Here is a 16,088-nt window from a genome sequence, read left to right as displayed (position 1 = left end):
CAGCTTCAGGGTGAAGTTTCCCCTAGGTACAGATCTAGGATCAGCTTCCCCTCCCCCAATCCTAACCTTAACCATTAGTAGGGAAAATGCTAAACCTACCCAAGATCAGCACTCACCCCATCCTCATCTTCGATGATGTCCTTCCCAATGGATGCCAGAGTAGTTCACTTGCAGGTGTTGGTGGCTCGGACAGCACAGCGTTTATGGGCCTTGAATTTACACACTGTGGGAAGGAGAAATGCATCAGACTGACACACACACACACACACACACACACAAAAAGACAGACACACAGACACCCATATTCATACTGTTGCATGCAATGACTACATCAAGCTTGTGAATCTACAAATTTGTTGGATGCCTTTGCGGTTTGTTTTGGTTGTGTTTCAGATTAATTTGTGCCCAATATAAATGAATGGTAAATAATATATTGTGTTAATTTGGAGACACTTCCTGTAAATAAGAATTGAGTAGGTTTCTAAACACTTTACATTAATGGATCATCCTGAATAAATTGTGAATAATAATGACCCCCGTGACATCCTAACCTCACCATTACAACAACAGGGGAGGATAGCATTGGGGGGGTATGATATTTGTGCGTCTAACTTTCTCACTCATGGTCCCCTGAAATGGGGGGGACTATGTACAAAAATTGCTGTAATTTATAAACGGTTCACCCGATATGGGTGAAAATACCCTCAAATTAAAGCTGACAGTCTGCATGCATTTTAACTTCATAGTCATTGTATCATTTCCTATCCAAAGTCCTGGACTACAGAGCCAAAACCACACAAAAAAATGTCACTGTCCCAATACTTTTGGAGCACACTGTACGGCTCTACTTTTATTTGTGGGAATACTTGGAAACAGATTTCCTAAATTAAAATGATTTTTTTGCTGAATTCCTGGTGATCTTACAGTCTTTTTGACAAAAAAATGTAAATCTTAAAAGAAATAATAATACATAGGGAGTAGCTGGCTTTGCAAGTCTTCAAGGTTCTAAAAAGTTGGACCCCTTTCCGAAACGGACCAGGGGCTTTCCCACCAAATATGCATAATGATGTTTTTTAACTAGAGACCTGTTGCTAATGGACCCGAGGACAATTAGAACCGTTCCATAAACACCTGGTCAATAACAGACCCGGTTTGATCCAAGTGAGGAAGCAGCAGAAAATTCATTTTTAAGCTACTTTATTAACTGGAGTTGATAAAGTGCGAGAGGAGGGAGAGAGGTCGAGGTGCAGGCGGGGAAGGGGATGTTCTGTGACCGAGTGAAATGGGAGGGAGAGACGAGAGACAGCAACCAACCAAGCCGACTCGCACTACTGTAGACTATTATAAAATATGATTACGCATTACCCCTCGTGACTGCATCAAACCGGGAGAAACAACAACTCAAATCAAATCTATTTGACTCCATTCAAACATTAAGTAGCAGCCTACCTGTTGGCTCTTGGTCATTGTAGCATAACCTTCTCCTTTAAATTTTTTAATCCCATCTTCCATTGATTAGATATTTCCTAGCTTTTGCACACACACTGAGGCTCTATGATTGTAGCCTATTGCCGCTTTGACTCCAGAGAGGGCCTCCCGGCACACGTTGCAGTAAGTGGGGCGGGCGTGGGAGCAGGCATACCAGAGAAGTGGTCCATGCTATACTGGGTGGACTGGGAGTGGAACAAAAGAGACGAGAGAGGGGAAATAAGTCCTAAATCGTCCCCTAACCACTGCTCATTTCATGATTCCAATAGCACCCTATTTGGGATGCACACTGATCCTGGGGACCCACAGATGATTAGATTTATGTTCTTCTTCTTACCCACCACTTATAGGCTGCACTTGATTCAACTAATCAAATGCTTAATGTTTTGATGAGAAGTTGAATCATGTGTTTGTGTTGGGCTATAACAAAAACGTGCACCCGTCAGTTAAAGGGGAATGGAAACACTTTAGGAAGTAAATTCAGGCCAATAGATGTATTCTATCCACTAATACCAAACATGTGTATTTAACATAAAAACATATCTATATTTAGGTGTATTTTAACTATGGCAACGCCATTTTAAATGGCCATAGTAACGACTGACGCCAGTGCGTCACTAGTAAGAATCATCAAATTGTCTGTGGTAGGGCCTCCCAGGTGGCGCAGTGGTTAAGGGCGCTGTACTGCAGCGCCAGCTGTGCCACCAGAGACTCTGGGTTTGTTTTGTGCTCTGTCGTAACCGGCCGCGACCGGGAGGTCCGTGGGGCACACACAATTGGCCTAGCGTCGTCCGGGTTAGGGAGGAGTTGGCCGGTAGGGATATCCTTGTCTCATCGCGCACCAGCGACTCCTGTGGCGGCCGGGTGCAGTGCGCGCTAACCAAGGTTGCCAGATGCACGGTGTTTCCTCCGACACATTGGTGCGGCTGGCTTCCGGGTTGGATGCGCGCTGTGTTAAGAAGCAGTGCGGCTTGGTTGGGTTGTGTATCGGAGGACGCATGACTTTCAACCTTTGTCTCTCCCGAGCCCGTACAGGAGTTGTAGAAATGTTGTAGCGATGAGACAAGATAGTAGCTACTAAAAACAATTGGATACCACGAAATTGGGGAGAAAACTAAATTGAAATTTTAAAAAAAGAAATAAAAAATTGTCTGTGGTATTGAGTTTTCGCGTGTAGAGTGAATCGAAGTGAGTGAGGTTAGGTCCAGCCGTAGTAATTCAAACATGAACTGTATAGCGCCAGGCTGCATGAACTGGCTCCAAAGAAATCCCTCGGCAAGCTACCATCAGCTACCCAAGGAGCCGCAACTTTTGAAGAAGAAGGCCATGCCAGATCGAGCTACCAAGATCTGCAGACAGCACTTCGCGGAGGCAGACTTCGTGATGAAGGGCACTTTCGAGGGCTATGGTGTAGCTGTTACTGACCGATTATCATCAACATCGCAAAGCAAAAGCGACTGGACGAAGGAGGCGACGCGAGTCAATGCAATGGAGCCTAAGGTAACGTTGTTGACTAGGCTAGCGTTAGATACTGGACAACTTTGTTGCAACTCTAGTAGAAGGTAACTATCTAATTGGGTTTTGTGTAACACCCCCCAGCAAATAACGTTAGCAAGCAACCCAGCTGCAACTAAAATTGCAACACAGTTTCTCCGTGTACCCCTGTTATTAGGTCATTACTGTAGCTAACTTCCAACTAACTAACCGTGTACCTCTATCTTCATGTCTGCAGCTGACAATTCTAGCTCAAAACAGGAAACCTGTGTGGTTTTGCAGCACCTGGCTTACTTCTCTCCTCGGAGCTCAGTCTCGCCTATTCTTCAGAGAAATAGATCGCCATGTTCCATTCTAACCGTCAATATTTCCCTAATCTACTTTGAAACACACTTACAAATGTTGAATGTTCCCTTCTATTATTCCACATTAACTAAATAAATTAATACTATTTACAAGTCTTCTCCAACACACACATCAGACATCTTATGATCTTAACACGTCATACAGTTCTACAGTTTCAGGGTGGAATACTTTAGTCATTACTTTAAACATATACATTATTTTATCACCTGTATATGCAGTAATTCTTGAATATAACTATAGCTTAATAGATGCCTTAATTGTTTTCTACCGACAGGAAAAAACAATTAATACAGCATGCCAAACTGACCCCTGGGTGCCAGACTGTTCCTGTGCTGCGGTGGAGAAGAGGTCCACCGGGACCATCACTAAAGAGCTCGGGGCCCAGCTAGATTGAGCTAACGACCATCAGTATACAACGCCACAGATGGAGAGTGAGATCAGTGAAGACCATAACTCGCTGTATGAACCTGAGAGCTCAGAATCACAATCATCACAGTGCAAGTCAAGATATACTATCGATCACTTTGGGGGAGTGGGCTGGTGATCCGAAAATGGAGCAGGCCATTCAAGAGTGAATTCAAAGATCCATCCATCGGAGTGGAATTATTTTTCACTGATTTTTTTTTTCCCATTCAATGGATATGCTACCTTGTTCCGGTCCTGCTGTTGTGACTATCTCTCTCAACCTATGAATGTTCAGCTATGAAAAGCCAACAGACATTTGCTCCTGAGGTGTTGAACTGTTGCACACTCTATAACCACTGTGGTTATTATTTTGATGTAAAAATGGCTTTTGTAAAATACATTTGATTGTTTGCTGTGCTGGATGCTCTGTATTCACCAACTGTCTGAGTGATGGGATATGTATATAGTATCTGTAACATATTTTGGTGTGTATTTAATATGCATGTTAACTTCTTAATGTGGCAATCAGCAGTAGAAACAATAGTTTCTCCCTGCTCCTCTTTGGGTAAAAAGCTGAGGGATCGGGCTGAAGAAATGTAACCACTCAAATGTATAGACAGAGCTGTAGAGGTAAGGACTGACCATCCATTTTATCAAAATTGTAATCCTGTTTCTATGATCCGTTTCCACTACCATGTACCCAGTTCGCTTTGGATAAAGGCGTCTGCTAAATGGCATATAACCGACTGTTCCCCGGTAGGCCATCATTGTAAATAAGAATTTGTTCTTAACTGACTTGCTTAGTTAAATAGAATAAAATACATATATTATTAAATTCTACTTTGACTCTGCAAAACTAGCTGCCCAGTGTAGTTACCATTCCTTTCCAATAGATGGCAGCCAAAGCCAGTTGATGTGTCACTACTCCAGGTACATGGGACAAGTGCGCGATGAAAGTAGTTTTATCTTCAAATGAAGTTTATCTGGTTACGCTTGAACCTGTTGTTATAGTGGACAAGCTAACTAATACTATTTTTACATAAGGCGCAGGCATTAGGCCTATATCTTGAATAAAAAATGACAGCAGGCTAGATTTACTAAATTAACTGGTTTTATTCAAACTCAAACCATATGTAAATGCCTTTGCTTCTGGGTATGTTGCCTTATGGAAGAAAAGACACAGGCAGGGATGAGACACCGTACACCTCGTCCAATTCTAATTCTCACTTGTGCCCATAGGGTGAACTGGCGATGAACTTCCAGCCTGTACGCTCTGCAAAAAATCTGAAAAGTTAGTCTGATACCAAAACTAAAACACAATGTATTTATAATGAGCACACCCCAGTAGTAGTTAGAATGAGATTTCATGAATCATGATGCTGTCTGCGGTTCGAACTCAGTTCGAAAAAGTAAACGTGTTACAATCGCGCCAAACAGCGCTGATGATAAACATCATTATAGGATATATATATATGAGCACCTAACTACTGCTGATACTAACCTTACATTTTGCTTGATTATAAATTGTTTAAGCAATTATTTAACTGGCATATCGGTTGCAGACTGGTGGAGTAACCTTTTCTACCAGGAAGTCCTTCATAAGGATTGGTGACATGCCCAATAAATACATTGCCATCCAGACAGACTGACAGGAACGTCTGACTGGTTGCAATACAGCCACCATCTGCTGTGATTTTGTGCTGTATCGACACCATCTCTCTACAACACACACTCATACCCTCTAGCCATTATCTGGCAGCATCTGCACTCACACCTCTAGCTGAGATGTTTCAGGCGGCATGTTGGTGTTGTTACTGCTACAAGAACGAACTCTGATCTTGTGCAAAGATCGGTTCAAACATGAACGGCTTCAGTAGGTTTATTGGCTCCCTAACTAAAATGATTTCGTTCTCTGTAATAAACTCATTCTCAGATTCGGAGTTACTCTGTAAATTCAGCCATTTTTTATCAAAATGTTCTCTCCTGCCAGTGACACAACAATGCCAATATGGTGATTTACAGTTAGTTAGCTGGTGTTCTAAATCCTAGTGTTTCCATTCCCCTTTAAGAAACCCAGCGCAGACATTAGCATAGATATACATTTATTAGAAAGGCAATAACGATACAGCGAAACTTCCAACTAACCTACCAAAGGTCAAATCGGAGCTATTACCATATTACTTCTACCTGTCGAACGTATCCTTTCTCTTCCATACAGGTGTTTAGGCTATGAGGGTAGGCTCCAGGGGTCCATTTTGGGGTGTGTCCCAGGTATCTCTGCTTTCCCAAAGTGTGGGTCTTGTTAACGTACCTTCAGGGATTTGAAAGGAAATTACTGGTATATGGAAACTCCCTCTAGCCCATGGCTACACCGTTTAAATTTGTGGAGAGTAGTGAACAAGTGCACACTTCAGGAGGAAGGAGAGATTATTGGGATGCACCCTGGGATTGGATGCGAGGGAGAGAAGAGTGACCCCTGACCTCTGACCTTGCCCTCACCTCAAAGTGTTCTCTGTTCTGAACACTCTTCTGGGCTGACATCCAGTCCTCCATCTCTTTCCTGTTGTCCGCACACAGAATCAGCCGACGACACGGAGTGATGATCTACTGTCGTGGAAATTTGCTCTATTTACCAAATCATGAGAGCAAACCACACACCAGTCACAGTTATGCTTAATCTTCACCTTTAATAATAATTAAGCTTTTGCAATAGCATTTTGACTTTCAACAGTTCAGTATCTCTAATGAAAAGTTGAGAGTCCCAACATAATGGCAAATGGGATCCTTTATAGCAAAGATCCACCCCCCCTAGACGACATGACAAACCACAGGTCTTAGGAACTTACACAAAGAAAGACTTTACTTCAGAGAGGAGTATCCCCTAGCCAGACAGAGTTGGCTATAAATTATCGTTCAGTTTGGTCTCCTAAACAAAGCTCTTATTTCGTCCTTGGTACAAAATGGTACCAAGACATTACCCCCACCCTATGATATATATCAAATTGTCATTTAGATACAACCAATTCGAAATACAACCAATCCTGGACAAGCTCACGGAGAGGAGAGTGAGGCTATAGGTTAAGATAGGGGCAACAAAAGAGGGAGCATAGAATGATTCCAGACACTACCATCCTCCTCTCCCGATGGGAAAAGTAGGGAGTGACTGGCACACAGACACAGTGGAGCAAAAGATATGTTTACACATGATGACACCTTGACCTCTCCCCTCTCTGCGGCCCAAGCAACTTAGTCCTGAGATAGAACAGATACTGCAACCCCGCCACAGTATTATACAAAAATAACATTCTGATGAGAAGTAACTTACAAACATATGATGAATATAAAACATCTTACCTATGTTACCACCTAATTCTGATTATTCCCCAACATTCCCCTCTCAAGGGACTCTGAAGAATCAGAATAGTAACATGGCACCTTACTAACAGTAGTTGCAGAGTATATAATACAATTAAAAAATCCATAATCAAAATGTAAAGATAATAAAGAATCAAATCCCTTCAATGTAATTATTCACCCTTCAGAAACTGAGTTTACAATGTTTATACCATAATACAGACTTGCACCTGTTTAAACATATAGAATAATACATTTGTTGAGTAAAAATGAAAATAACAAAACATATAAATGCTCCCAAAATTACAAGAGAACCTGTGTCTAAACACAGGCATCATTACAACCTATAGGACAGTCATCCCTCTAAATCCTCATGCTTAGAATTGGGTCCCCCACTATCAGAGATATAGTCAGGAATAGGGAATAGGTCATTGAAATCATTCATATTCCAAATTATAAGTAACAACCCAACTATTTATCAAACCAATATTTAGAATAGCAACCCCCCCTCAGGCACTGCGATCTTCTGGCGTCTCTTTCGTTCTTCTTCAGATAGCTTTACAGTTCAAAGTGGACAGCCCATGATAATGTCCCAATTTCAATGTCTCATCTTTACCACTCATGTCTTGTCCATTCGTCAACCAATATACCAGCATCATAAGAAAATGTTAGAACAGATCTTTCTCCATGTTCACTCCAAGTGGACTCATCACAGTATGAGAGAAACCTGAAAGAAAAGCAGTTGATAGCTTAGATCTGATACTGTACACCAATTTCTGGCTTGGTTCTTTTCTCTCGGTAGAAGTGGTTTGGAAAGCCTCCTTCAACGCCTTTGTCACTCTTCTTCAGCCAGTTAGAGGGGGTTTTGAGGTACACACACCATTCGGTCCAATTATCTCTTCCATGCATTAAGATACCGTCTGATGTCACTTTTCATGATAACCTCAAAGAACAGATCAGAACAACAGTTTAGTTCAGTTCATTAACTACATGATAAATTATTACTTTTACCAATTATTCTTAACACACATATCTAAACATATTTCACAGAGAATATCAAAACATTCTATTGAAACTATTCTTTCAAATTGGTTTATACTCCCAATCTCACTGTCAACTCCATCGTAGAGCCAAGGATCAAGAAGTTAGACCTATACCCCTCGGGAATAGAACAAAACAAACACAACAAATACAATACACTCAACAATACAATACACTCCTTCACATATCACTTAAGTTGTATAACTTCAATTCAAACCCTCAAAAAACTGAATCCTCCCCCATGTTTTACACACATCTCTCCGTATGAGAGTAATGTAAAACAAAACTAAAAATATATATATATAAAACAAAATTTCAACTAACCTAATCAAATTAAAATCACTAAACTGAAAAAAACTCCATAGAGAAAAATGATTTAACCCCCATGGTCATAGGAAAATAGACTTAAAGCAGCATATCCTTAGTTAAAAGCAATGCCCTTCACAGTGGTCCAAATTACAAATATGGCATATTTACCAATTACACAAATTATTTTGAAAGCAGTATTACAAATGACCATAATTTCATTATCCAAATGGCTTTCCAATGCGGGTGATCAAGCCACAACGGAAAGTCATCAGAAGGTCATAGGTCATACAAAACCCTTCAAAGCAGTGTTTTTCACTATATGAAACAAATTGCAAACAATAATCAACTAGTTCCAAACATTTTTGTATTTCCATGTTCCCAGAACATTCCTTTATCAAAAGAATTTGCATGTGTAATGAAAACTCAGAAAATTAAAATTAAAATTAAAATGCCCCTTGAAAATACCTTTAATACCCTTGCACTAAAACAAAAACTTCCAGGCCCCCTCCAATGTGGTAGTTTATGGCCTCAATTTCACTCACTCTCCCCAAGAGTATAGTCCCTGGAAACATTCCAGAGAGAGACAGTGAAATATCAATTTTCCCGGAGAAAACACAAAAACACTTAGTTAGTATTCATTTACAGCTTTAGCTTTAGCTACCTTCAGATTCATACTACAGCTATGACATTCAATTTGTATTGGTATGAGTTGAGATTATGCTGGTTCATTGTTTAGCTAGCTAGCTACATGTCTACATGTCTAAACAAAAGACTCACCAAATGATTACATGACCCATCAAGTTAGCCAGGTGTGTCTGGGAGTTATTATGGTGAGTGATTAATAGAGTGATTCATCTCCTGGGTGGCACAGTGGTCTAAGAGATTCTGGGTTCGAGCCCAGGCTCTGTCGCAGCCGGCCGTGCATGGGGCGACGCATCCCTGGCCGGCAGGGATATCCTTGTCTCATCGCGCACTAGCGACTCCTGTGGTGGGCCGGGCGCAGTGTAAACTGACCAGGTCGCCAGGTGTACGGTGTTTCCTCCGACACATTGGTGCAGCTGGCTTCCGGGTTGGATGTGCATTGTGTCAAGAAGCAGTGCTCTTGACCTTCGCCTCTCCCGAGTCAGTACGGGAGTTACAGCGATGAGACTAGACTAACTACTACCAATTGGGGGGAAATTCTTCAACTTTTTTTTAAATAGAGTGATTAACTTCTTTGGGACTAGTATTAGCTTGGATAAAAAGGTGCCCAGAGTAAACTGCCTGCTCAGTCCTAAAAGCTAGAATATGCATATAATTAATAGATTTGGATAGAAAACACTAAGATGTTTCTAAAACTGTTTGAATGATGTCTGTGAGTATAACAGAACTCATATGGCAGGCAAAAACCTGAGAAAAAATCCAACCAGAAAGTGGGAAATCTGAGGTTTGTATTTTTTCAACTCTTTGCCTATCCAAGATACAGTGGAAATGGGGTCATATTGCACTTCCTAAGGCTTCCACTAGATGCCAACAGACTTTAGAACCTTGTTTGATGCTTCTACTGTGGAGGAAGGGGGAATGGGAGCTGAATGAGTCAGAGGTCTGCCAGAGTGGCATGAGCTGGTCACCCACGCTCACGTGAGAGTTAGTTGTATTCCATCGCATTTCTACAGACAAAGGTGTAGTATGATCTAACATAAGGACGCACAACAACGAGGTTCTAGCTCCAGCCTGTTTATTAACCTAACCCTCGCATGTCCTACATAGGTACGGATACCCCCTAGGGACATCCTACTACATCTTCCCCTCTCCCATGAACAAGAACTCAACATGCATAATCACTGAAGCATAACTGAAATGCAATTTGGAAACCAGTGTTATTCTCTAACATGCTACTTCCCATCCTGAAACAGTATGAGAGTATTAAATCACACAGTATGAACATTAACTTAGGTACAGTCTTTTTTTGCTGGGTATGGTCCCCAACAGTATGTTTTCTCTTCACGTAACATAGTCTTTCAGCCACTCTGGTGGCTTCACATCCCTTTTTGGGCGTGCTTGTGGCTGTGAGCATTCTCTCTCCTTCACCCTCCTTTTGTGCATTTTCTGTGGCCTCAGTCTGTGTGGCTGGTAGATCTGGAAGAGCTCTGAGGTGTGTTTTGTTCCTTCGTACCTCTTCTGAGCCTGTGTCCACCACATAAGAGCATGGGTATCCGATTTCCTCAGCACTATTGCTGGTGTCTTTGAGTTTGTAGTTTCCACACACGTTGACCTTCGGTCAGCTCTGGCCTCTCCTTGGTGTCTCCGATTAAAGTCTCCAGTTTGCATTTGTTTCAGACGTTTTTCCCTCTCATCGAAGGCCTTCCTGTTAGGCCATCGGGGTTTAAGCTGAGCCAGCGAGACAGGCAATGGGGAACGCAGCCTCCTGCCCATCCGGAGCTCAGCAGGCGACGGCCCATGATGCAGTGGTGTAACTCTGTAAGCTAACAGAGCCCTGTATGGATCCTTGTTCTTTTTCAGCAGTCCCTTGACTGTTTTCACAGCTCTCTCTGCCTCACCATTACTCTGGGCATGGTAGGGGCTACTGGTAACATGTATGATGTCATATTCTGCGGCAAAAGCAGAAAAGGAGCTCGCAGAGAACTGGGGAGCGTTATCTGTAACCAGGACCTCATCACCCATAGAGTAGATCAGTGTATTAACTTGAAATGCCTAATTTTTCACGTTTAAGCCTGATGCTACCCTGTACCTTTCAAAGCGCCTGATCCATTTCGGCCAGTTTTGAATGTCCATACAAACAAAATTCTCCGGGGGACTAATGCGAAATCCGTCAGCACTAGCCACTTGCCTGTCCGTGTTTGCGCCAGAGCCCATTGAACATGGAGTCGCAAACCCTGAAATCCCGCCAGCTTCTTCCTCTTGCAACATGTTGCTTAGCAGTAACTTAGTCCTTGCTAGTTAGCTAGCACAATAATGATATGCGCTGTTTTATCTACAACACTGTGCCCTCTCTGCTTTGAAACAGCCTGAATGTATTATTTACTTGGTACATCCTTCACGTTTATATGAATTTTAAAACCACTTCTGACACCATGTAGTATGATCTAAAATAAGGACAGGTGACAATGAGGTTCTAGCTCCAGCCTGTTTATTAACCTAACCCTAGCATGTCCTACATAGGTATGGATACCCCCAAGGGACATCCTACTACAAAAGGAATTCTCCGGTTGAAACATTATTGAAGATTTATGTTGAAAACATCCTAAAGATTGATTCTATACTTCGTTTGACATGTTTCTACGAAATGTAATCTTTTTTTTCGTCTGAATTTTCACCTGGACTTGCCCGCGCGTCGTGAGTTTGGATTGTGTACTAAACGCGTGAACAAAAAGGAGGTATTTGGACATAAATGATGGACTTTATCGAACAAATCAAACATTTATTGTGGAACTGGGATTCCTGGGAGTGCATTCTGATGAAGATCATCAAAGGTAAGTGAATATTTATAATGTTATTTCTGATTTCTGTTGACTCCAATATGGCGGATATCTTTGTTTTCTGAGCGCCGTTCTCAGATTATTGCATGGTTTGTTCTTTCCGTAAAGCTTTTTTGAAATCTGACATTAACTTCTTGGATATAGGCGGCGCTATTTTAATTTTTGGATGAAAAACGTTCCCGTTTTAAACAAGATATTTTGTCACGAAAAGATGCTCGACTATGCATATAATTGACAGCTTTGGAAAGAAAACACTCTGACGTTTCCAAAACTGCAAAGATATTGTCTGTGCCGCAGATAAAAATCCAATCAGGAAGTGCCGCATTTTTTGAAACCGCCTCATGCCAATGACTCCTTATATGGCTGTGAAGGAGCTAGGAGTCAGCTTACGTTTTCCACGTTTTTCCCCAAGGTGTCTGCAGCATTGTGACGTCTTTTTAGGCATTTCCATTGGAGAATGGCTGTAAGAGACCATATAGGGCGAGTGGACGCATGGTGTCTCCCGGAGAAAACCTTAGCCATTTTTCCAATCGTTTCTTATGAGAAACCAACTGCCTCCACGGATATATTATCGAATACATATGTTAAAAACACCTTGAGGATGGATCCTAAACAACGTTTGCCGTGTTTCTGTCGATATTATGGAGCAAATATTGAAAAAAGTTCGGCGTTATAGTTTAAGTATTTTCGGTCGATTTCTCAGCCAAGCAGGATGTGACGAACAAACGTGACGTTTTTCGCCTACAAAAATATTATTTTTGGGAAAAAAGGAACATTTGCTATCTAACTGGGAGTCTCCTGAGTGAAAGCATCTGAAGTTCGTCAAAGGTAAATGATTTCATTTGGTTGCTTTTCTTATTTTTGTGAAAATGTTGCCTGCTGCCAGCACAGCCTAGCATAGCATTATGCCATGCTAAACTTACCCAAATGCTTGTCTAGCGTTGGCTGTAAACGCATATTTTGAAAATCTGAGATGACAGTGTTGTTAACAAAAGGCTAAGCTTGTGTTTGAATATATTTATTTCATTTCATTTGTGATTTTCATGAATAGGAAACGTTGCGTTATGGTAATGCGCTTGAGGCTATGTTTACGCTCCCGGATACGGGATTGCTCGTCGCTGGAGGTTGGAATGAGCATTTGTCCTACCACTTTTAAAAGGGAGAGATCCAACGGTTTTAAATAATTATAGGCCAATCTCAAAGCTGTCACCCTGGTGAAAATATTTGAAACCCTTAAGAGTTTTTATATGCTAACACTATTTTATCAATGTACCAATCTGGCTTCAGGAAGAAGCATAGCAGAATTACAGCAGCCATGAAGGTTTTAAATTATATTACTGAAGCCCTTGACAAAAACAGCACTGTGTCTCACTTTTTATTGATCTCTCTATGGCTTTTGATACAGTTGATCATGCTATACTGAGGCAGAGATTGTCGAGTGTAGGTCTTTCAGAGCATGCAGTTGCATGGTTTGCTAACTATCTGTCTGATAGAACTCAGTGCACTCAATTTGATGGGCTTATATCTGTTAAATTGTCCGTCTAATGGTGTGCCCCAGGGCTCTGTACTTGGTCCCTTCTTATTCACTATTTATATACATAATTTTGACAAAAATGTGCAAAATGAGCAACTTCACTTCTATGCTGATAATACTGTTATTTATTGTGGTGCCTCGTCTCTCACAAAAGCTTTACAGAACTTGCAAACTGCTTTTTATACTGTTGTGTCATTTGAAGCCTATCCTCAATACTGACAACTAAACTAATAGTGTTTTCTAAAGCAAGACATAGATCTCTGAACCTTTCACCTATTACTACCTGTCAGGGTAATGAGATTGAGACTGTAACCTCATGAAAGTCTCTTGGAATTTTAATTGATGACTGCCTCTGTTTTAAATTGCATATTCAACAATTTACAAAAAAATTAAGCTGAAGTTGGGATTTTATTTGAGGAATAAGGCCTGTTTTTCTTTTGAAGCCAAAAGGAGGCTAGTATCAGCTACATTTATGCCTTTACTAGACTATGGGGATATTTATATATGAATGCTTCAGCTCAGTGTTTGAGATCAATTGACACCCTTTACCATGACGCATTGAGATTTATTTTAAATTGCAAAACCCTTACGCACCACAGCCCTTTGTATACCAGGATTGGCTGGCCTTCTCTAGTCACTCGTAGGCTGTCACTGGTATAGTTTTATTTACAAAGCCATTTTGGGTTTACTAACATTTTATATGGGCATGTTTATTGTTCTGGTGTGGTGGGTACTCTCTTTGTTCACAGGGCCTTATCCTGCTAACTGTTCCAAATGTCAGAACTGAATTTGGTAAAAGGGCTTTAAACTGGAATAACTTGTCCCGATTGGTATTTCTAAATCACTGATGAAGGATTTTGAAGCTGATTCCCTGACCTGTCAATATTTTTAATTAGCCGTTTGATGATTTTGTAATACTCTTGTGAATTCTATGGTTTTTACTAGATTACTTGTAGTTTTTCATGTCTGTCTGTAATTGTGTAATGACTTGGTGCTGCCTATCTTGGCCAGGACGCTCTTGAAAAAGAGCTTTCAAATCTCAATGAGCCCTTCCTGGTTAAATAAAAATTAAATTAAGTTTTCTGCTGGACCAACTCTTTGGAGTGCTTGTCGTTGGATCATGCTGAGGTCTTCCCCCATGGAAACTTTGATGGAGGACGGGTTCTGCTGTTCCCGGGACCACGTTGCACACAGCGCCTCTCGTGCTTGCCATCTCTTTAGAAGGTTCATATGGTAAAGCTGGAGGTGTTTTCTCCGCTCTGGTTGGCTGACCTTATAATTTTTTATTTAACCTTTATTTAACCAGGTAGGCAAGTTGAGAACAAGTTCTCATTTACAATTGCGACCTGGCCAAGATAAAGCAAAGCAGTTCGACAGATACAACGACACAGAGTTACACATGGAGTAAAACAAACATACAGTCAATAATACAGTATAAACAAGTCTATATACAAATGTGAGCAAATGAGGTGAGAAGGGAGGTAAAGGCAAAAAAGGCCATGGTGGCAAAGTAAATACAATTTAGCAAGTAAAACACTGGAATGGTAGTTTTGCAATGGAAGAATGTGCAAAGTAGAAATAAAAATAATGGGGTGCAAAGGAGCAAAATATATAAATAAATTAAATACAGTTGGGAAAGAGGTAGTTGTTTGGGCTAAATTATAGGTGGGCTATGTACAGGTGCAGTAATCTGTGAGCTGCTCTGACAGCTGGTGCTTAAAGCTAGTGAGGGAGATAAGTGTTTCCAGTTTCAGAGATTTTTGTAGTTCGTTCCAGTCATTGGCAACAGAGAACTGGAAGGAGAGGCGGCCAAAGAAAGAATTGGTTTTGGGGGTGACTAGAGAGATATACCTGCTGGAGCGTGTGCTACAGGTGGGAGATGCTATGGTGACCAGCGAGCTGAGATAAGGGGGACTTTACCTAGCAGGGTCTTGTAGATGACATGGAGCCAGTGGGTTTGGCGATGAGTATGAAGCGAGGGCCAGCCAACGAGAGCGTACAGGTCGCAATGGTGGGTAGTATATGGGGCTTTGGTGACAAAACGGATTGCACTGTGATAGACTGCATCTAATTTGTTGAGTAGGGTATTGGAGGCTATTTTGTAAATGACATCGCCAAAGTCGAGGATTGGTAGGATGGTCAGTTTTACAAGGGTATGTTTGGCAGCATGAGTGAAGGATGCTTTGTTGCGAAATAGGAAGCCAATTCTAGATTTAACTTTGGATTGGAGATGTTTGATATGGGTCTGGAAGGAGAGTTTACAGTCTAACCAGAAACCTAGGTATTTGTAGTTGTCCACGTATTCTAAGTCAGAGCCGTCCAGAGTAGTGATGTTGGACAGGCGGGTAAGTGCAGGTAGCGATCGGTTGAAGAGCATGCATTTCGTTTTACTTGTATTTAAGAGCAATTGGAGGCCACGGAAGGAGAGTTGTATGGCATTGAAGCTTGCCTGGAGGGTTGTTAACACAGTGTCCAAAGAAGGGCCGGAAGTATACAGAATGGTGTCGTCTGCGTAGAGGTGGATCAGAGACTCACCAGCAGCAAGAGCGACCTCATTGATGTATACAGAGAAGAGAGTCGGTCCAAGAATTGAACCCTGTGGCACCCCCATAGAGACT

General features: G+C 41.4%; 1 pseudogene; it reads right to left on the bottom strand.

Moving 5' to 3' along the window:
* LOC112266046 overlaps positions 1–6,321 on the bottom strand; it is a 47,489-nt pseudogene extending 41,168 nt beyond the window's left edge.
* Between the last annotated feature and the right edge of the window lie 9,767 nt (positions 6,322–16,088).

Source organism: Oncorhynchus tshawytscha, linkage group LG13, assembly GCF_018296145.1.
Source record: "Oncorhynchus tshawytscha isolate Ot180627B linkage group LG13, Otsh_v2.0, whole genome shotgun sequence".
NCBI classification, from domain to species: Eukaryota; Metazoa; Chordata; class Actinopteri; order Salmoniformes; family Salmonidae; genus Oncorhynchus; species Oncorhynchus tshawytscha.
This window is presented reverse-complemented; position numbering and strand designations above follow the sequence as displayed.